Consider the following 22,122-nt stretch of genomic DNA (forward strand, 5'->3'; position numbering starts at 1 on the left):
CTGCAATGTAATCCTGAGGGGCAATCGCGCCCGCCAAAGTATGTCCACTAAAAGTATTTGTTTTTGCCACTGACGGGCTCAGATTGTTATTATAAGTGTCTGACAAAGAAAGTAAACACAGGAACTAGCCGTCTGTAGCAGCATTGTTGGCTGCAGTTTGTAAACACAACAATCAAAGTTGGCCTCCCCGGCTGGAAGACACCAGAATGACGCTCTGTGACGCTACGTCTTTATAGAGTCCGGCCCTCACACCCTGCGTGCTGTTATTGGCTGAGGGTGGCTGCACACCCACTGCCTAAAAGTTGACGCCCAGAAATGTCCCAAACACACCAAAATAAGTACATACAGGCGGAGGGGAGGGTCTCTGCAGATACAGACACCGCAACACACTTCTAGTGGGTCATAAGTTTTGGGATCATGGTATGATTGAGAGGGATTACTTTTGTATGAGTCTATACATTGTTTTTTTAGGAAAATCCTAATCCTTGCCCCCTTCAAAGGGTCACCAGATACATGTGAGGGGTCGTGAGATGATTAATGGGAGAGGAAAGAAGAAAAAACAAAAGTTCGGATACACAAATACATTTTCAGTTTTTGGACTTTTTCTCTAATCTTTGATTTTTGCTGAAATATTGGATCATTTGAACATTTATTGAAATGAAACCATGTGAGAAGTTTAGAGGGACAAAATCACTATTTGGTGGAGCTGTTAACAACTCATAGACATCTGAAATGTGACCCCGACTACACACTGCTTTTTGTAAGATGTCAACACTGGTTTCATCTTTAACAACGTGTTGTATTTTAAAAGCTTGTTATATTATCCATTGTGTCAAATCTTCATCTGAAAAGTAACTAAAGCTGTCAAATAAATCTAGTGGAGTAGAAAGTACAATATTTGCCTCTGAGATGTAGTGGAGTGGACGTATAAAGTAGATTAAATGGAAATACTCGAGTAAAGTAAATGTACTTAGTTACTTTCAACCACTGCGAGAGAGAGAGAGAGAGAGAGAGAGAGAGAGAGAGAGAGAGAGGTTCACACCAGCGAGTCTGACAGGTATAGTGAGAGAAAGAGCATGAAAAAAAAAAAGAATCAGATTTATAAAGTGAGGTTGAGAGACCATGGAGAGAAAAAACAGATAAGGCAGAAAGAGAACAGAGAGAAAGAGACAGAGAGGCAGATTGATGAGAGAGAGGGAGAAATAGGGCAACTATTATGAATGAGCTGAAAGAATCAAAATGTCAGGGTGTGTGTGTGTGTGTGTGTGCGTGCGCGTCTTTGAATTCCTGCGTGTGTGCATGGATGTGTGATGTCAGGTATCAAATATTTACCTCAACATCAAACACGCGTGTGCTCACGAACACGGACATGCACACGCGCACTGTAAACATGCATGAGCTCGCCAGGAAGAAAGAGAAAAAAAAAAAAAAAGAAGGAAAAAAGAGAAACACATTTGACACACATCACATACATCAAACATCCTCATCAGGGCCATGCTAACAGGTGTGCGAAAGCAACCTACTCACACAGCCAAACATGAAAGATACACACACACACACACACACACACACACACATTTCTCTCGCTTTCAGCGGATGGATAAAGTAGGCACGGATCCATCCTTCAACACCCTCACAGTTCAAGAGGAAGATTTTCTTTTGTGTGTGTGTGTGTGTGTGTGTGTTGTCTAGATGAAACACAGAGATTTGGGGACAGGTTTCGCCGATTTAGACTTGTTACTGAAAGTGTGCGAATAAGATTTTCCCCATCAGCGATGTATTTGACACCAAAATGCTAATATTGCGGGCAAACATGACATCTGCAGCACACAAGAGGGGAAAGTATGATTATACATCAATTCCAGTTCCAGTGTAAGTGAAAGTGAAAGTTCAGTGAAATGTGTTAGTGATTATATTATCAGTCAATCAATCAATTACTCGGTTAGATTAGTTGTGAGTCATTTTGAGAATTCATTAATCATTTAAGTCCTCTATCATGCAACAAGACAAAGGCTGTGTCCCAAATTCATACTACATGACTACAAAGCTCTTGATTTTTCAATGTGCTGTTGACGGACACTATTCTCCCACAATGCAATGCACAAAAGAAATAGAGGAGGAGCTCACAGCAAAACAAAAGTAAAAATGAAGAGTGGCAAAACAGCTCTGGGAACGCCTCAGAAAAACAAGAATCCTTTCCTGCAAGTATAAAACGATCCAGTAGGTTCATTTCTAGCACACTTTCTGCAAAAAAAAAAAAGTATACTATGATGATTAGCATATAGAGAGCATGTGAGAGTCTACAGCTACGCTAGCAGCTCTGTGAGGTTGAAGTGAGACACGACGGTGCTTAGAGCTAAACGCTAACATTAGCATGCTAAGACGCTCAAAACGCTAAACTGCTGATATTTAGCAGGTGCCATTTCACCATGTTAGATTGGTGTTTTAGCAAGTTAACACACATTTGCTTAAACAGTGATGGCAGCACAAGATGGAAATTTACGGGATCACAAAAGTTATAACGATTCATTCTGAGGGGTTCATGAAAATATTTGCAAAATTAGATGGCAAACAATTTCTAGCTGTGGAAACATTTTACTCAAAACCACAAATGCTAACTTCACAGTGGTGCTAGAGGAAGTCAGGGAATCACCAAAGTCTAGTCAAGTCAAAATTAGGATTCATCATCTGGGAACCATGAATGGATAAAAGCAGCGGACCGATCGATCGGGTTCCTGTTTCTCAATTGTGAGGATTTGCTTCTTTTCTCTGGTTTGCATTATTGTAAAGTGAGTATTTTTAGAGTTTTGGGATTGTTGGTCAGGTAAAACAAGCAATGTAAAGATGTTGTGATGGCAATTTTTCACACTGAAGAGCCCAAACAATTAATCAATCAATTGAAAAATAATCCACAGATGAATAAGTAATGAAAGTATTTATTAGTTGAAGCCTAAAATGTGTGAAATGCTCTTCTCTTGGAGTGAGAAAATTGCAGAAGAAAGCAGAATAAAGCCGGTTACTGCTGCTAAACATGAATTGTTGTGCATCAGAACCCATCGAAACAGCTTGAGCTGCAACATAAAGGTGTAAAACCACTAATAAAACTGTGCAAAGACAAAACCCACAGCATACATCTGTGCTTAACTTCTCAGCCAGCAACTTTAATGTTGTGCTAACGACCTCACTCTATAACACACATGCTCGACATACACACGCGCACACACACACACACACACGCCAACATCTTCTGACTGACTGGAAGACTCAGATCCACTTAGGAGCAGTCATGAGTCACTCTCTGATGCTGATATCACCATCACCATTCCCATCAACACTCTTCCCGGTGGTCCCTCCCCCGCTGAACACTCCGCGGGGAATCCGCTGGATGGAAGGAAGCTCGCTCCTCATGTCAAATACAGAAAACTGTTGTCTCTGTAAAGTGAATTAGTTTTCTGGTATTGCTCTCAGGGGAGCGAAGCTTCCTTAAGTGAAGTGTAAAATAACACAGAAACACGAAAATAAATGCCCCCTGCTAGCTGTAGCGTGATTTAAGGAGGAACACTTACAATGATCAGAAGCTAGTTTTGGTCCTTGAGGGAAACTGAAAGACGTTAGAGATCATTCCCGAATGAAACATCTTGTACATGTCAGTGTTTCCCCACAGGTACTCTGTTTAGGCAGGGAGGGGGGTTCAATACAGGCGGCTGATTGGTAACATTGGATTTTTTTTGTTTTAAGCCTCCACTGACAGGACAGTCAGGAGTCACAACTTCCAATCACCACCGAACGGTTTTATTTAGGCGGCATTTGTGTTGACATTTCAATCAGGAAGCATAACAATGTCCCATTTTTGTTCAGGCACTTAAATCTTTCAATCAAAAATAAGCAAATGAGACTAGTGTTAGCTTGGTGTTGCAATAACAGCTGAATATTTGGCTTCCACCTCGTTGGAAAATTAACCTTATTTACAAGTGTTTCATGTCTGCAAACCATGTGTTCTAAACTATCTGTCTCTGTACTGAGTTTGCTGAATGTTGAAGTCCCTGAAACCTTATTCCGATGGGTCCTTCATGGACATGCATCCAATAAGAATGTAATAATATGATCATCACAATCCAAACAGATGGCTGTTGTTGTTTTCTTATGCTGCCGGAGGAAGAACTACCACAAATCTATCTTCATGAAGCAAGTTTGAGTTTTTGAAGAAACTCTTAATGTGTTGTTTTTTATAACCACGATAGTTGCTTTTTAGTTCCAAATATGTTAAAGAGAAATAGGTGAATCTTTCAAGTTTTCAAGTCATTTCTATACGTTTTAACCTTTTTATTTGACAACAGCTAGAGGTGGCAGTTATGAACACTGACCTACTGAATCACAGCTAAACGTTGAAGCAGAAAAACCAAACATGATTATGATATGATATAGATATCCTTATCCAACCACAATGCAGAACATTCAAATATCCCTGCCCTTTAAAGAGCACTAAAGGCGTCAGACAGTACGCTTCAACCGAAGTGCTTGTCAGATGGTCCGACAGCCCACCCACACACATCTCTCAAAAGTCGGTATAACTTTTGTAACCACGATCACGCGCTCGAACTCACGTTATGCAACGACTGAGGCCCTTGGAGGAAAGATTGTCCAAAAAACGTGCGCCGTAATCTGGATCAGAACTATCACTATATTGAACTTTGTTATGACAGGAGGCTTTTCACCCCGCCCAACTGTGGCTTTAAGAAACAAGAGTAAACAAGTTTTTGCCTTCATACGTGGTCAGACGACATGTTCGACAAACTGCTTTGTTTCCTGAATTACAGAGCCATACAGTGAGCTGCTTCCTTGTATTATACTTTAAGGAACTATTACAGGACTATTATTTTACAGTAGCTGGTTCTCAATATTGTTGAGCAGTGTCCTCATGCTGCTGAGCGTAAAGAATAAGAATCGGATCCTTTAGGGAATTTGTTTCAATGCAACAGTGAGAGCAACTTCAGGAAGAAATCAAGTAAGAAAAAGGACAGAGGAAGGAACAAGGTTGGGAAGGACGAGTGAAGGAACAAGTAAGGGGGTGAACAGACGTCAGGAGAATAAAAAAGAATTAAGGAAGACACTGTGTCCTACACCTGACATGCACATATTGTATATTGGTACGCAATATGTACACACACACACACACACACATATGCACACCAACCAGAGAGGCGTCGGGCCAAACAAACGAGCCACAGAAACCAAATAGATTTCCTTTATCACCTTGCTGGCTCCAGCCACCAGAACATTAACACAATATTTATTGATGCTGCCACTGCTCCTGCTGCTGCCGCTGCATTATGGGAGCAGGGATGAGAGAGTGGAAAACAGAAAAAAAAAAAAGAGAGAGAGAGAGAGGGATAGAGAGAGAGAGAGAAGAAACGAATAAAAAAAAAAGAAGGAAGAGGCTGAGGTCCAAATAATTTTCTAACTAAGCCTCCCGCTCCATCTCCTGAAATCTGCTGACAAACAATGAAGGAGGTGAGTCGGAGCCAGAGAGGCTGGGGCCTTGCCAAAAACCCGGGAGGAGAGAGAGAGAGAGAGAGTGAGAGAGAGACAGACAGAGAGAGAGAGGGAGAGAGAAGAGGGGAGGACAGGTGGGAGGAGGGAGGGAGGCAGGGAGAAAGAAACACAGACAGAGATGCAGGATTGATCCATCCCTCCTGTCTCCACTGCCATCAGGAGTTCATTAGCTCCTGGAAAGGGAGGAAAGGAGGGATGGAGGATGAGCACTCTGCCCTCCACTACCGGCGACCCCGACTGCCACCCCCCATTTGTCTACCTGCACCTCCTCCTCCTCCTCCACCCCTCCTGTCATCCTTCATCCTTCCCTCCCTACACCTCCTCCTCCTCCTCTACCTCACTCCCTCCCGTCCCCGCTGGCTTCACCTTCTTCGCCTTCTCCTTTGTTGCTTTTCTTCTACTCCCAGCTATCTCCCCTCCACACCTCGCCACCACCTTCCTTCCTCATTTCTTCCTTTTCCCACAGTTCCACTTCTCTACAAAATCAAACTGTATTATTTATTATCCATCTGCAAACTTTGTCTCTAAGCTCTTTTCCAGGCCTTAAAACTCAAACAAACACACATTTTTTGATATGAGAAAAAGGCAAAAAATATATAAAAACCCGCCACCTCCTTCCCTCCGAACCTCAGCTTTCCCGGCTACTTTTATTCATTTTGATGTAACTGATGGCTTTAAAATATGTATTAAAACGCAAATGAAATCTTCAAGGATGGCACAGTGAATCAGAGGCTCATTTCCATCCTGGTTTGCCGGATGTTCAAACAGCAAAGAAAAGGTCTGACATACTGTTTCTGTCTGTTGTTTACTCGCCTCTCTCTCTCTCTCTCTCTCTCTCTCTCTCTCTCTCTCTCTCTCTCTGTCTGTCTCTCTCCCTACAAAACACACACACCCCTGAAACCCTTCCCATCAGGAGCTCAGGCAGCATCTGTCAGCCTGTCCATCAACGTGCTTACAGCCTTCAGACTTTTTATTTTTCCACAACAGAAGAGTAGGAGGTAGCAGGCAGGCAGAGAGAGAGAGAGAGAGAGAGAGAGAGAGAATAGTCCGACATTTAAGTGTCTGTCTAATGGATAATTACAAATTTTAAACCAGTGTTTCTGGAGCACAGCCTACACTTTAAAATGACTCATTTAACAAAGTCAGATTTCTCTCAGATTGATTTAGAGCTGCAAAGATTAGTTGACTAATCGTTAGTTGCCAACTATTAAATAAATTGCCGACAATTTTGATAATTGATTAATACTTTGGAGTCATTTTTGAAGAAAAAAAACACCCAAAGACTCGGATTCCAGCTTCTCAAATGTGAATATTTTCTGCTCTCTTTAGTCTTATGTGACCGGATATATTTGGGTTGCGGACCGTTGGACGGGACCAAAGAAAACATTTAAGGACGTCATCTTGGGCTCTGGGAAACAGCGGTCAACATTTTTCACCATTTTCTGACATTTTATGGACAAAACAACTAATTGATTAATTGAGAATAACCTGAAGATTAACGTATAATGAAAATAATCAGTAGTTGCAGCCCTAGACTGATTTCTGAGATGATAAAAACACCTACACGGCTTTCAGTTGATTAGACATCTACGTAGGTTGATCACGGGTGGAGATATGCTGGGAATTACATGAGGTCACCAGACTCGACGTACCAATTAGGAAGATTAATGTGTAAGTTGTCCCGGCGTGAAAGGTGCGACAAAACAGGAAAGTCAAGAAGATATCAGTCAAGCACAATCTGTACTCACTCACACAGAGAACAGATCTTATCAGGTAGATTAAGAGGAAAACAACACTTGTGTGGGTGGCTGTAGAAATGGGAGAATCGTTTCAGGTAGAAATGACATCACCGATTAAGTATCAAAACATCTACTTTTCCACTGTCTGCCTTAGTGTGTCTAACGTACTAAAGTTTCATCAAACTATGGCCGTTTATGTCCAGCAGAGATTCAGAAACTCAGGAGGGTGAAAGCAACAGTGCATTTAGCCACATTCAGGCAAAAATGATGACATAATAAAGATGGCTACCACCTTAAGGCGAGTGGATGTTCCAAAGAGAGAAACACCAATACCGCAATACTGATTTGATTCAATAAAGATACTCTTGGACTGCAACTAATAACTTATTGTCCATTTTGACTAATCAATAAACAATTGGGTCTATAGATGTTTAAAAAAAATCCTCACATTTGAAGCTGGAACCAGAAAAAGTGGCTTTTATGCTTGAAGAATAACTTAAAACAATCAACACTCTACAAATAACATGGGAACACGTATGTGTCTGATGACTGCTGTTAATGTGTCATTTACTAAGGGGAAATGAAAATGCATAATATAAGTATAACGGAAACGAAACATGAGCTCAGCGAGCCCTGATCTAATTATATCAACTTTGTGGTAACAACATAGGACTTTTCTGTGAACTATGACAAAAAAAAAAAAAAAGGATCATCAAAAAAAACCATCTGCCGCACCAGAACGTTCACACTGCTCTTAATCAGTGAGCGAGGGACAGGTTTTGCAGGACGAAGAGTTATTATGAAGCGCTTTTCCGATTACCCCTGCAAAATCTTTCTTTAAAATATGTCTCCTATTTTCCTTTTTCGACAGCGATGTGTGCAGGTGTGCATACTTTGCGATTATCCTTGACAAAACAAGGTTGAGTCACAGTGCCCCCCCCCCGCCCCCACCCCGAAGTCTGACGTCATCTGTTGCCCACTGAACAGCAGGTTAGCATGTACACACTCACCGCTAATGAGGTTCTAGGTCACAACAGGGTCGTCCACCGAGAGCAACACTGACAAAATATACACTGGCTACTGTGTAAAAACATGTCATTGTGCGCATGTGCACCAGTCATATTGCAGGACGCACAATGTCAACTAAGGCGAATAAACCCAGACACGTCATGCTACAACTTTTTTGCTGCTTGAAACAAAACTCACAAGAAATCTATGAGAAAAGTCCACCTGATATCACATCATTGAGTCTGATTTAAGGGTTCTTGGATACACAGAGTTTGATCAGTTCCCGTTGTGCTCTGGTGAAAAGGGATGCACTTCATCAACTTATCAAACAACCAAAGCAGTCCCCGTCAGTCGCCTACCGCAACCTGAAAACAAGCGCTGTCTGTTTTGTTTTGTGTGATAAACTGATCAAGTGCACCATTCACCAGAGCACATAGTGACCTGATCGCTATGCATGCAGCAGAGTCTGCCTGTAAACACGCACGTGACGCAGCTACTGTCACAGATAATGTCGCCTGGATCTAGAAGCAGGCGTTCGGTACGTGTATTCCTGTTAATAGCTGCACTTCATCCTGGCGCTGGTTAAAAGTTAAACAGTTATTGTCACGAGGCTGGTCTGTGTCTTAATGTAGGAAATGTTTAACACACACACACACACACACACACAACTTGCAGTATCCAGATCTGTCTGTATTTACATCTTATATAGATTTATCTTATACAGATAAATCTGTTTGTTGCTTGAGTTTGAGAGTTTTACCATCCTCAGCCGCGCCGGGAGGCCTGTTTATCTTCTGCCACGCAGATTAAACGTACGTTTTAACATGGTTGGAAACGGTAGATTACATGTAAATAACACAACTGTGACACATAAATCCATTTGTAAAGTTTATTAAGAAACATGTGTTGTTTTCCCCCCAAATACCTCTCCACCTGTTCTCTCTCTCTACTTGTCCACACTGGTGTCAGAGTCCCATACTGTACATGAAACCGAAAGTGGAGGAGTCCAAGCTGATTTCGGGAGGGGTGGCAGAGGGCTGAACCAAGTGTGGTGGAAGTAGGAGGGGGGTTTTGTTTTGTTAGAGGAGGATAGACTCCTAAATGTACCTAAATGATGGAAATTATAGTTGTTAATTGTATATCTGTACATGTGTAACACACCATGCATCTTGTGAAATGTCCTGTATTTTCTCATATCGCAATATATATTATATATGTATATCACTGGAAAAAAAATATATCACAATATCAGTTTTTTCCAGTATGGTGAAGCCTTAGCCTGGAGCGTTTGATCCAGCCTGTGGTGACATCTTCAAAGATATTCAGTCTATCATCATTTATGACAAAGAGAAGTATCAAATCCTCACATCAGAGAAACTGGAAGTAGTAAATATTTGAGATTTTAGCTTTAAAAATGACTCAGACGGTTATTCGATTATCAAAAATAGTTGCAGATCAATTTTGTTGACCGAGTAGTTGATCAATCAACTAATTGTTCCAGCTCTATTTAAACACATACTGTAAGTGTAATAAAAGTTCTCACAGTCTTTAAACTTAAAAATAAGAACAGCTGTTCTGTTACAGTACAAGTAACTGTAACTTCCTTTATTAAAGATAATCAATCAAGTCTGAGAAAACATTTTAATGCTTATTTTTGCCTTTCTTATTCTGTCTTGATCAAGGTCATTTTTTCATCATTCAAGACATTCCTTAAAGAGAGAAAAGTCTGAAAGAAATTTTGAAAAAAAGACAATATTTATGTGGCAAATATATCTATCAATCAGCAGAAATTCTGATTCTGAATCATCAGCATCAATATCAGAAAACCAATATCAGGCTCTTCTTAACACACACAATCACAGCAAATAGGGAACTACACATCAACAAGAACACACACACACACACACACTCACACACACACACACACACACACACACACACACAAATCCTCCTCAGCTAGTAGTAATACCCTTGTGGCCGACATGCTGGTTAGTTAGTTAGTAAGCAGAGCACAGCAGAGAGCTGGTGACATGACAGCTAGCCAACACGCCTGCAGGCAGCTACACACACACACACACAGACACACATAAATCCCTCAGCTCAGTTGGTTCCTATCCTTATCTGACACGTCTTTCTGAATCACACACAGACTCATTTGCCCTGCAGCCCTCTTTAGCTATGTGTGTAAAAACATGTATGTGCACATGGGAAGGCATGCATGCGTGTGCCTGTGAGGGATTGAGGGTACAGTTTGCGTGACGTCGGCGGTCCATTCATGAACAACATCCCTCCTCTTCCTCCTCCTCCTCTTCACTACGTAGCTGCTAATGCGATGTAACGCACCACGTGGGGGTCCTTACCCCCTTTTCCATCCAATCAGAGCTCAGCGCTTAACGCAGCACAGACAAATACAAGTGCACACACACACGCTACGCTAGGCCCCTGCCCACACACACGTGTGTGTATGTACACATGTGAGGCTTGAAGGGTCTGCGTGCTCGGGTTTCACATGATTTACTGTACATATGGACACACACACACACACACAGACACACACACACACATTCCTCCTGGCTGTGCTCTTAAGTAAGACTTGACAGAGAAATCAGTGAAATGTTGATTGCGAAATGATGAGGGGATGATGAGGGAAAAAGATGGAGGGATGGATAAAAGGTCGGGGAGGAACGGCGCAGTGGATGGATGGAAAGGAAAGAAAGAAGAAGAAAGGGAGCAATGGATGAGATGAAGGGAGCGATGGATGAGATGAAGGGAGGAGAGATTGAGAGATGGACGACGGGCTGGATGGATGTTGTCAAAAAAAGCAAAAAAAAAAAAAAAAGCAAATGCAAAATGAAAACAGCTCTCATCCCTGCTCACTTGCCTTGTAAACAACCACTGTCTATAAGCGAGAGAGGCAAGCCTTGAGGGAGGGGATGGTGAAAGACAGAAGGGGAGAAAGAGAGAGAGAGAGGAAGAGAGAGAACAAGATAGCACTGCATCAGGGAAGATATGAAAGACAGAGAGGGGGGGATTGAGGGATAGAGAGAGTTGTTATGCCCCCACACACCATGACTCATCTCCGGTTTCATACCCAGCGGGAGAAGGGTTCTGTCTGTGTGTGTTTGTGTGTTTGTGTGTGTATGTGTGTGTGTAAGACAGAGAGAGTTTGTCAAGAGCGAGTTCGACGAGCATCTTGAATATGTGTTTAGAGTGAGCGAGAGGCACACTGAGAGTTGTTGGTACTTGTGCGTGATGATGACGATGCCGTGTGCGTGTGGTGTGCGCTTGTGTGTGTGTGTGTGTGTGTGTGATGGTGATGGTGGGGGAGAGTGGAGTGGGGTGAGGGGGGTGGGGAGGAGGGGTGGAGGGGTGGAGGGGTGGGGGGGGTCTGCTGTCACAACTGGGAACATTTAACAAGTCCCCAGACGATTCCAGCTTAATTGATTCAAGACTGGAGCCAGCTCAGCCTCACATGTGCCATCAAAAAATTAAAAAGAAAATCTGGATAAATTGCACCATCCGTTAATGATCAGCACTAATTGGCAGACGGAATATTCTTTAGAGGTTCTCCAGGCAATTATGAAGTGTAGGTGGCCACAACGCGCTGCTGAAAATCACACTGGAAGCAAATGCCCCACTTACACCCCATTAATACTGCTCACATCTGACGTCTGGCATCAGCATCTGCAACCACTGTCAAGTCCTGGTTTTGTTGTTATTACTGGGGGATTTTTTTTTTCCCAGGTAAGGGTGCAACAGCTACTCTCATCCATGCCAGGGATACAGATAGACAGAGCTCTGACTTTGAGGAGGTAAACAACAGCCACTCCCCCCTCTTCTAAAGCCAGCTAGATCTGCACAGCACGAAGCAGGAGGAGGAGGAGGAGGAGGAGAGGGTGAAGGAGGCAGAGAGTAGTTGCTCTAATTCCTTGATGTGTGTATGTGTGTGTGCGCGCGCGTATGTGTGTGGTTGCGTGCTCAGCCTTCCTAAAAGCAATACTGCTGCTCCCCCTGGTTTCCTTTCCCCCCAATTTGCTGAGGACTGAAGGAGCCTGCAATTCCTGCAGGAACTGTAAACGTTTGGTGCCACCACCTTGCACCCAAAAAACCTGCAGCACAACCAAACCCTCACACAACTTCATCTCATATCCTCTCCCCATATCTGTTTGTACATGTATGTTAGAATGTGTGTTTATGTGTGTATACGTGTGTGTGTGTGTGTGTTCCAGCTTTCCTGCCTTCACGTCCGTCTGCAAGTTACAACTCACATTCCTCGCTGCACTGTTGCAAATGAGCCTATTTGTTGCAATTACGCGCAAAAATAGCCACACTTGGATACTCTCCAACTGCCCGCTCGCACACTTGATTCCCACCGGGGGCGCGTTCACGTTACGTTTGCAGCACAACATGGCCAAGTTTACCCGGTTTATTACATCTCTCCGCGTGCACAGGCGTTGACTTGAACCGGGTTATTTGTCTTTTCATCACCGCAAAACACAAAACGACGCGCACCCCTCCTTGGCTTGACCCACATGCACCATCCAGTCTACTGACAAGCCCGCTGCAAAAGTGCGTACAGTGCCGCTGCCCTGCTGCTAGCCTAGCACTGGTATAGCACTAGCGGCAGCTGCAAAGTAGACTTCAGAGGTCCTGCAACACTCCCACTTTTAGGTTTTATCATTTTCATCCGTGTGTTAGTAGTATTTTTAGCAGGGATTTTTTTTTTACCTTGATCGCAGTCAGCTTCGGGTGCAGAGACGTCCTCAGTCCTGGACGGCGGGCGATTCCCAGAGATTAGGAGATCATTGGGAGCCAGGCACATGTAGTTTTACAGTGGTGGGTTTAGCACTAGTTCAGTTTGCCCAGTCAGTGCCCTGACAGGCTGCTAGCAGTGCTGCTAAACAGCCCCCCGACTGTGGATCCACGTTGGGTGACAGGACTGTCCCTTCCCCTCCGCTTCACGGTGCGTGTTGACAGCGCGTCAGCTCTGCAAAGACCGACGGCCGAGTCCAAATCCGAAATAAAATCCAAAAGTGGGCAGCCAGACTTGAGTTGCAGCCTTTTTTTTACAAGTCAATACCAACAAACGGAGCGGTGCCGCCGCTGGTCCTGCTGCTGTTCACGGTGTAGCAGCAGGCTGCGAGGTGCGCACAACATACCGCTCACAGGAAAGCATGTCGCATTTTGCAAAAGCAGCCCCAAACGTGGTGTCAAAATCCGACTGTGTTTTCCTCTCCAGTGCCAGCGGTACGGGAAGGAGGGGACGGAAGAATCACCAGGAGAAGGAGGAGGAGGAAGGGTGCAAAAAAAAAAAAAAAAAAAAGAAAAGGATGCTTTATTTCCAAACGATGAGTCAGAAAAGATTGCAAGCCAGTTTCGCAACGTCCCTCCTTCAAAAATAAAACATTGGGCTCTCCGCCGTCTTCACTGCCTCGCCTCGCTCCCCACTCCTCTGCCCGGTGCACACCGCTCTGCACAAATGCACAGGCGGGTCTTGTCTTGCAACCTCTTCCCCCCCCCCCCCCCCCCTCACCTACCCCCCAGAGAAAAAAAAAAAAAAAAAGACAACACGGAGGAAAAATCTCTCAGCTCTTATCATCGGCTTGAAAACTCTTTTGGCGCCATATTTATGGCGTACTTTCAATTCACTGTTACCGCAAACTGCACTTCCTACTCTGAGAAATGCTAGATTACTGCGCCTCGGAGAGGAGAGGATGGGGATTGAACCTTCACCTGCCAATTCTCTGCCAGGCATACAAACTCACTGTGAGGGGAGAAGTGTTGGCATTAAAAAGATTAATCTGGTGTCTGACTTCTTACCAGCAATTATCATAAAACAAAGAACCACCAGTTCAATTGAATAAAATAAAATTTATTGTAGGCTCCAAAAGGGAATGAATTTAACTGCACAAATAGGAAATGTGGATAGATTTTAGCAATATCTGCATATGATAAAAGTTTTCAAAAGATAACTGTAGGCTGTTTTTTTTTATGTCACCTTAAAATCACTTAAAATGATGCCCTTATGTCTAAAGATAAAGGCACATGAGTGACATGTGACTGAATTTCTTTATGTCTGAAGGATTTTATGTAGAATTCAAACTCATCCACATCTTGTGATTTATAGTAGCTACCTTTTCCATTTCAATCCCTCTCACCATTTTTTTTTTTAAAGGGGATCCTTCAACCTCATCATCGCCATTATCACTGCTGTCAAGATAATTGGCAGCATGGAGCTTCAGTTCAAAGTGAAGGCCTGTAGTTGCACTTTACTGTAAGTGATAATATCTCTCCACCAGTGATTGATTTGCTCATAGTGATCCAAAGGGGAATGGTTGGCAAGTAAATTACCTTCCCTCACATTTTCTCTAAAATCTATATTTAAAGATGAGGAGGGTGCTTGATCAATGTGTAATCTACTACCCTCCACTGCCTCTAAATCACTGTCCTCTGACTGTTGTCAAGCAGAACAACGTTTTCCTATACTTTCTCCAAAGTTTGCTTTAATAACAAGCGGAGTGCATACAAACAAATCCATCTTCCATGAAAATTCCCCCGTCTCAGTAAGTATGTGCAGCTTTTAACTCTGCATCTCTGCAGCGACAGACAGCAGACTCAACTGTTGTTATTCGTCTTCGTCCGTGCTTTTTTTTTTTTGGTTTCTAAAATGTCTGCAGAGCCAGGAGGCATGCTGAAATTAAGGTCACTCAGATGAGCAAATGGGACAATTCTACCCTTATCAAAGACACAGACCTGCAAGCACATGAACACGCACACAATGCAAGGATGTCAGGTGCACAAATGCTCATATCAGCTGTATCAGGTGTCACTCAGATAGTGGAGAGAGAGAGGAGGGGGAGCGGGGGGGGGGGGGGGGGGGGGGGTGTGGAAGAGGAAAAGAGGGTGTGATGCTGTTTTGCACAAAGTGAAATGAGGTGGTGAAGGACACAGAGGAGGGATTTCTCTGGCACACATTCAAATGCAACAGCAGCATCCCACAGTGTGTCCTCCCCTCCTTTTCCTCCACATAACACAGGTAGATAGTGTGTCGTCCCGTCTCCCCCCCTCACCCCCCCAGGAAACAGCCTGTGACCCTCTCCGTGATCGTTTTTAATGTGTGCTAATGCAATTTCCTGGCTGATGAGATGCACCCATTGTTTATTTAGGAAGTAGATCCACCCAGATCTGGGTCAAATAGTAGTTGTAGTTTGTTTAATCTGCTGGGTGCACCAGATGGATGAGGTTTACAGCAGCAGAGTATTACCGATACATGGTTAAAGGTGCCACGTGTAGCTCATCAATTAATCATTAAACACACACATTTTAAGACATTTGTATTAGTAACTAATGTAGAGCTGTAACGATTAGTCAATTAATCAATTAGTCGATCGATAGAAAATGAATCTGCAACTATTTTGATAATCGAATAATCGTTTAAGTCGTTTTTTTAAGCAAAAATGAACAAATATTTGCTGGTTTCAGCTACTCAAATGTGATGATTTAATGCTTTTCTTTGTCAAACATGATGGTAATCTGATTTTCTTTGGGGTTTGGATCGTTGGTCAAACAAAACAAGACATATTTACCTTCTGCTTTAAGTGTGTTGGGTTTTTTTTGTTTTTTTATGATCCTTTTAACTTTTGTAAATCATCTTTGAGTACCTTGAAAAGTGTTTTATGAATAAAATGTATTATAATTATTATTATATGAAGATTTAGTAAAATGTTTTATGACTGTTATCAAAATGGATAATTCACCATTGACATTAAGTAAATAATTAGCTTGTGCCTGCTGTAGTTCAGTGAGGTCCACTGTGCAATTAAGTTTTGAATAGTTTGGTTATAAATGTTCCAAAATGTTAAGAAAATTTGCTTTGCTAGGATATAATTTGTCTTTTTCCATCTCTGAATTCTTTCAACAACTTTTCCTTGGAGATACTTTTGATTTTAGACCAAAAAAAAAAGCCAGGATGTTAGCCAGGAGTCTATTTGGTTTGGAGTTCTCTCGTCTACTTAATTAGTTTCAAATGTTTTGAAACTGTTTTGTCTTTTTATTTTCCTTCTTCTTTTGTTACTCAATGGACACAAAATCTTCAACAAAATCGGTCAGGCGCCTACCATGGTGGTAGTGTCAGTCATGAACAGCATGATAGTTATAAAAGCAGATGCTATTTATGCCATTTTCTTGGTAAAACATGTTTAAATTAAGCTAAAATGTTGATAACGGTCATCGAAATGGACAATTCACCACTAACATTAACTAAATAATTAGCTTAATTCACCATGTTTGTTGTGCATGCTGCAGTTCAGTAATCAATTGATTGGTTATACATCCTTCAAAATGTTCAGAAACTTTGCTTTGTTAGAACGTAATTTGTATTTTTACATCTCTGGATTCCTTCAACAACTTTGACTTTAAGATACCTTTAATTTTAGAACAAAAAAAGCCAGGATGTTATTAATAAAGCATTGTGATTCATAGTCCTATATGTCAAAAAGCACAAAGGACAAATACAAAATTTGTGATTCTTCTCGAGTTTAATTCCCTTCGTCACGTTGAAACTTTGGAGTCTACTTGGTTTGGAGATCTAACGTCTAGTTAATTAGTTTCAAACACTTATGTCTTTTTATTTTCATTCTTCTTTGGTTACTCTCGAGACACAAAGTCTTCAACAAACTCTGTCAGTTAACTTGCTGGTGATGTCAATCATGAACACCCTCCCACCACACATACACATATACACACACACACACACACAAACACACACACACACACACACATACACAGCAGCCAACATTACACTATTTTTCCATGACATACGTAGGTTGCATTTGATTTTCATAACCACACATTCCAGGAAATAAGATCAATATGTGAACAACAGAGATGACAGTATTCCTCTAGAGGCAGCTGTATGTTGGTGCTACAATGGAGCGGTTGTGGGGATATTACTGACTTGCGGAGGTGCACGCACTGTATCATGGCCCCGATATCCATGTCAACTGCAATTAGGCCAATAGTCGGGTATATATCCTAGTTTTTTAAACAACGGGTCAGGATTAAGGACCTGAAATAGCTGGCAGGCCCTACCGCCCCAGCCTCCCTACATGTCAAGAGCACTAGTTTTAATTAGTCTGGGTCCCAGGGTGACAGACTACATTTATCACTTGGGTCCCAAGCCTAAAATGTTGAAGCACCCCTCCTTTGTGGGAACTAAAGTCAATGCAATGTCAAGTGTAGCCTAATTCTCATAGTCCTGTGGCAAACTACGATGCATTTTCCAACAAGTTTCACAAATGCTCATCCTGCTTTAGTGATCTAAAGTAAGTATAAGTTTTTTTTTTTCATTCAAAAGATTTGTTGTTTTCAGTCCCTCGGTGGGGATGAGCTAGTTTACCTGCTTTACCTCCTACATGCTAATGCTCACAACTAAAATAGCAGAAGGCTGTAATCAAAATTTATTTTAAAATGTATTTTAATACATACTATTGATCTGGAAAGTAAAGCTGTAACACTGCAACCAGAATTACATTTCCTATTGATCAATTTTACAATGATTAGCCTTAGTGTAGACATCTAGTGTAAAATGAAGCTACACAGATTTGAAATTTGACTTTTTTTTTACCTTTATTTAACCAGGATGGTCTCTAAAGATTGAAATTCTACATATATCAGTGCAGAAGGAGGAGAAACTTAAAACTGAAACACAAAACTTGTTTGTTGAAACGACTGATGCCATCATTTTTTCTTGGGAAGCTTGGCTAACTATAAGCACACCTTTCAGCATGCCTCCAAAATATGCAGAGGACAAAAGCAGCAAATAAAACTGACTGCAGGAAAAAAAAATTAATAAAATTACCAAGAAAAAATCTATATCTGATTTGAAAAAAAAAAGAAAGAAACTTTAATTGCCTCCTGGTTGTTTACTTTTCAACACAATCTGCGTCAGCTTTTGCAAGCTCATTGAAAGTTGACTCTGTACGTGGAAAATCACACTCTGCAAATAACCTTTATAATAATCTAACAAACTTCTTTCCTGCATGTCCCGTTCTTCTCACAGTGACCTTGGTATCCACAGACACTTCACAGAGTGAGTTAATCCCTTCTCGCTGGTGCTCCCCCAGTTCTCCGGCTGAAAGGGCTACCTGTTGTCTGTGTGTTTCCCAATTATAATTTTCTCCTGAGTAAGCACACATTAGGTGACTCATCAAGAGTTACTGTCTGCCAAAGCAGCCTGGAACGCAGTGTATTATTTCAGCATCAGTGTATATTTCAGGCTGAGTGAGAGGGAGAGAGCGGGGCCATAAACTTAATGGGTTAGTTCACTCAATAAAGCGGCGACTTGTATGACTTGGAGGCGGCCCAAAATCTAACATACCCGAGAGTGCCACTGGTGGTTTTCCTCAGGGGGAATTTGAGAGGAGGTGAAAGTGCATTTTTATGTGTGCTTACTTGTGTGTTTTCCTGTCTTTCTGTACTTATGAGGACTGACTCATGAGTAAAGAAAACAGAGAAAAAATGTCTGAGGCGAGAACATTTAATGGGACATACTTCTTACAGAAACTGGTTAAGGGTTGGGATTTAGTGTTAATGTAAGAGGGTTAGAGGGTTCTGTACAGTACTGCAGTATACAGTGCTTGAAAGTAACCAAGTACATCTACTCAAGTACATGTACTTAAGTAGAATGTTGAGTTACTTGTATCTGACTTGAGTATTTCCATTTTATGCTACTTTATACTTCCACGTCATTACACTACAGAGGGAAATATTGTACTTTCTTCTCCACTACATTTATTCGACAGCTTTAGTTACTTTTCAGATGAAGATTTGACACAATGGATAAAATAACAAGCTTTTAAAATACAACACATTGTTAAAGATGAAACCAGTGGTTTCCAACCTTTTTGGCTTTTTGACGTCTTACAAAAAGCAGTGTGTAGTCGGGGTCACATTTCACATGTCTATGAGTTGTTAACAGCTGCACCAAATAGTGATTTTTCCCTCTAAACTTCTCACATGGTTTCATTTCAATAAATGTTCAAATGATCCAATATTTCACCAAAAATCAAAGATTAGAGAAAAAGTCCAAACACTGAAAACGTATTTGTGTTTCAGAACTTTTGTTTTTTCTTCTTTCCTCTCCCATTAGTCATCTCACGACCCCTCAGATTTATCTGCTGACCTTTTGGAGGGGCCCGACCCCTAGGCTGGGAACCACTGGACTAAACTAGCTAACTGTATATAAAGTATTTGAGACTAACTCCACCTCCAGCAGCTACAACAGTAACATGCTGCTCTAATACTGGTGATTCAGTATTAATAATCTAATGATGTCATATATAATAATATATCAGTCAGAGGGATGAAATGAGTACTTTTACTTTAATACCGTAAGTACATTTTGCTGCTTATACTTCTAATAGTTCTTTTGCTAAAGTGTGGTTTTTCATGCAGGACCTTTACTTGTAATGGAGTATTTTTACATTGCTGTATTGGTACTCTAACTTAAGTAAAGGATCTGAATACTTCTTCCACCACCAAGTATAAAATGTGTGCGTGTACATATATGCATATATGTCCACCTAAAATATTCATGTCCAAGGAATATTGTGTTGTAAGGCTTTTGGTTGTGTGTCTGTAGCGTGCAGAGGGGAAGATTCAGAAAGCATCATGTTCCTGTGTTAACCGAGTTTGTTCATGTCTCTCTGCTCTGTGGTGCTGGATAGTAAAACACTCGATTCAAGGCATCAGGAGAGTACGGCCTGTTGGGAAGAAGTTTTGTAACCACTTATAGTAAACTGACACTGCGTGGAAATAGAATTACAACGCTTGGTGCTCCATGGAAAACAGGGTGAAGCTGAAACATCTGTTCACGAGGCAGAGAGGGAATATGTTGAAAACCAACAGGATTTTTCGACTTAGTTATTCTTCAGACAAAGCCAACAGAAACAATCAAGGTTCCAGTCTGACTGATTAATCATAAAGTGCTTTTTTTTTTTTTTTTTTTAAAGATACAAATATATTTCCTGTAGTGTTTTGTTTGCTTGAGTATTAACCTTTGTCACAGCAGACATTATCGATTTGTCATAGCAGGAAAAGCGCAGGTGTTACTTATAACGTTAACAATGGCGGTCCCAGTAAGCTATGACAGTGAGCCAGCATGCACAAGCAGATAAATGGTATCCAGCCATCATTCATTTTATTCCATAGCAATTTACACCTATTTTTTTCCCCCTACTGTGACATGTTGAAATGTCATCCATGAAAAAAAAAACCTATTGAAAACAGAATTTGTTGTTAAACTAGAGAAACCTGACTACGCTGAGATTCAAACTTTTCTGTTTGGGCAACGTTTTAAAAGAGAGTTAAAATTGATGATTAGATGCTTAAAAAATAGTTTTTCTTTGGCCAGAATCACTGTATTTTACACAGTAACACAAATTCTTTCCTGGATATCCATGTCTGGAGCTTACCAGTGAAATCACACCTGTCTAATAGTGGCTACTTTACAATAGCAGTCTGGAGTTTGGTGTCTGGATAAATCGTTAAGTGTCACTTCTTGAGCTCCTTCTCTTTGCTGTATGTTGCAGAGAATAAACGCAGTAGAGGTATAAAGGTAAGACAGTCCCCTCTGATCTGCTCTTGATCTTCACTGAATCTGTTAGGTTGCACATTCACGAAAATCCTGTCCTGATCTGCCCAGACATTATTTCATCACTGCATGTCTGACCGTTGTTCCAACCTGCTGAGTCTTTCTTTGGCTTCGTCTCTGCTATTCCTTTGAAATCGCTGTGAAATTAAGGTGTCAGGAGTTCAATCTCGTGAGATTGTGAGGCTGTTATAAGCCTCTTGTTTTTCTTTTATGAACCAGATGTTTTTACATAATCTATTTTGCATGTATGAGGTTACCTTTGCTATGTATGTGTCTAATTTAACTACCTCCATGCTTATTATGCACAGCTCCTTTAGATTACTGTAATAAGGATAACAATGAAAAACAAATGGATCATTTTAATCATCTTCTCAATAGATTGCATGTGGGGACTTTGGTTTCCATTCTGCTGGTTTAAAATATGAATAAGTCTTTCTCTTTGACAGACCCTCTGCTTTTGTTCATTTATTTCAATGCAGGATATACAGATGACTGTTAATACATGATTTTACAGAGAAACATCTTCTTAATTCTTTCAATTTAACGCAAAGCAAATTCATTTTGAGTTCACAGCAAATCATTGAGGCCGATACCTTTATTCTATTCCTTTAGACATGTATCTGGCTGTTATAATGGCAGTCTTCAGACATTTTTGACAGTCATTTACAGTGAAATTAGTTCTTACTGCGTTGTGGAAACAAAACCAACAACAGAGCAATGAGCTGGTCTGCCTTTCTGTCTGTCTGTCTGTCCGTCAGACTTCATGTTGGCTTGCCTCCTCTGAAATCCCTCTGCATATCAATGACTTCATGTCAAAACAAGTCCCAAATCCTCCGCTCTGCTGTGTGTGCGTGAATGAGCGAAAGTTAGAAGGAAAAGAAAATCTTGCAGGGGTTTGTGCACACATCTGTGAAGAGAGCATGGAGAGAGGCTGCATGTGTGTGTGTGTGTGTGTGCGTGTGTGTGTGTGTGTTCATGTGTTTGTGCATATCTGTGAGCCTGACTGACTGTCTATAAGCCTCTTTACATAGACTGAAGGTTAAAAGTCCAGTTTCTCACTGATCATATTCCTGGCGGGCTGGTCAAGTGCAGAGAGAGCCGCCGGTCAAGGGAGAAGAAAGCAGAAAAATGAAAGTGTGTGTGTGTGTGTGTGTGTGTGTGTGTGTGTGT

At 41.5% G+C, this 22,122-nt stretch overlaps 1 protein-coding gene across 1 annotated transcript in view; it reads right to left on the reverse strand.

Annotated features, from left to right (window-relative positions):
- jade2 (jade family PHD finger 2) overlaps nt 1–13,796 on the reverse strand; it is a 202,749-nt gene extending 188,953 nt beyond the window's left edge. Inside the window, exon 1 of the mRNA XM_042431559.1 lies at nt 13,029–13,796. The gene's annotated coding sequence lies outside the window, so the exon portion shown is untranslated. The remainder of the gene's footprint in view (nt 1–13,028) is intronic.
- Nucleotides 13,797–22,122: the final 8,326 nt, after the last annotated feature.

Source organism: Thunnus maccoyii, chromosome 13 (assembly GCF_910596095.1).
Source record: "Thunnus maccoyii chromosome 13, fThuMac1.1, whole genome shotgun sequence".
Taxonomy (NCBI): Eukaryota; Metazoa; Chordata; class Actinopteri; order Scombriformes; family Scombridae; genus Thunnus; species Thunnus maccoyii.